The following is a 1,880-nucleotide window of genomic DNA, read 5'->3' on the forward strand; positions in this document are numbered from 1 at the left end:
TAGGTGCTTCCATTCTAGTTTGATTTACTAAATAAAATCATATAAACATAAATTAAAATTGTGCAAGGTAAAAAACTACAAAGTAGAAAATTATAAAGTAGAAACTATAAAGTTGAAAACTGTGCAATGTATAAAACTATGCAATTTAAGAAGTCACAAAGCTGAAACTACACAAAATCCAAACTTCAATTCATCATAGTGGTAATTTTATATCACTTCAACTTCCACCACAGCCTAAAGTCTCCAACCTTTAAAAAGTACAGATGAATTCCACAAAGAAAGCAAGTTCAGAACCTAGAATATATTTGAGATGATATAAAATGGAATATGCATTTTAATTATAATGCTAAGAAATACAAAAGTATCTAATCAATAAAGAAAAATCTAATCATTATGATAATAAAACTAGGCACAATACTCTTTTAATTAAAGAAAAACCCAATCATTTCATATGACTAACATTTCTCTATTGTATATGATGACTTCTATCAAATAAATCCAAACATCCCATGAACAAACAATATCCCATATTAAACGCCAAGCTGACTACATATATTTTTGATGCATTATCAAACACCAAAGACTTCTGAGTGCACAGTACATTCCACCACCTTAAATTTTGCATTGCTTGTCTTATTAGCTCTTTTGCTAAACAAAATCATTCAAAATTATTCAAGCATATTTGTGAAGAAAAAAGCATCTGTAAAAAAAAAAGAATGGAAGAACCTAGTTATCTAAGCATATTTGTGAAGAAAAAAGCATCTGATTTTGCTAAACAAATTTATTCAATCCACATATAAATTGTTTCATGCATAATATTTCTATTGCCTTTTAAAAAAAGAATGTAAACATGTTTATCTAGCTTGCTTTCTTGCAAGCATCAACTAATCCTACAATAACACCAAATGATCAGCAACAAATGTCTTAATTAATCTCCTAAAGACTCCAACAACAGCATTCAGGCTATGAATTTTAAATCAAGGCATTGCCTCTATAAAACATAATGCTAATCTCTAAAATAGGTTAGAAACACAATCTATAATAACAACAATCTCATTAAGTAAATTAGGTTAAGGAAACACAATCAAAGGAGAAGTATTTTGGTGGAACTATTATCGCGTTTATAAAAACAAATCCAAAATTCAAAATCAATAGTCATTTTTAGGTATTGAAATGCTCAAATGCCATCGCAATCTCATAAAAGTTGATAATGCCTCTCACCTCAAGTGATACTGCTTCTTGAACTAGATGAGACACCGGTGGGGGAGAAGAAGACGATGGAAGCGGAGAAGATGATGCTTGCTGAAGAGAATGTCATAGTCGCATGAGACAAATAGTTGAATAGGATTTTTGCAAAATCGGTCAGACCAATCTGATTTTAAATGCCTTGCTCTAGGTACAGAACTTTTAATCTTTAAGAAAGTAATAAATTTTTGCATTGTCTATCTAGTAACTAAGATGCCAAAAGAATTGCAATATGTGAATTTAATAATATATATATTAAATCTATTGATAATATAATGGACTCACTCACTACCTATGAGCAAAGTGTGAGTCAAAGACATTTAGACGTTGATGACAAAAAGAAGGAGAATGTTGTGGCATTGAAATCCAATAATTCAGAAAGTGATAGCTCTACAAGTGATGTGGATGATGATAAGGGATTGATAATCTGACAGTTCAAGAGCTTTCTAAAGAGAAAGGAAAGACATCATCAATACTGGAATAATGGTAAAATTTATAAAAATATAAAGAGTTTCTCTAATGTTATTTATTTTGAATGCAAGAAATAGGGTCACTTAAAGTCAAATTTCCCCAACCTAAAAGCTCAACAATTCAAGGAGAAGTGTGAGGAGAAGACTAAAGTAAAAAAAAGGGGA

Source organism: Dendrobium catenatum, unplaced genomic scaffold, assembly GCF_001605985.2.
Source record: "Dendrobium catenatum unplaced genomic scaffold, ASM160598v2 original_scaffold_109250, whole genome shotgun sequence".
Classification (NCBI taxonomy): Eukaryota; Viridiplantae; Streptophyta; class Magnoliopsida; order Asparagales; family Orchidaceae; genus Dendrobium; species Dendrobium catenatum.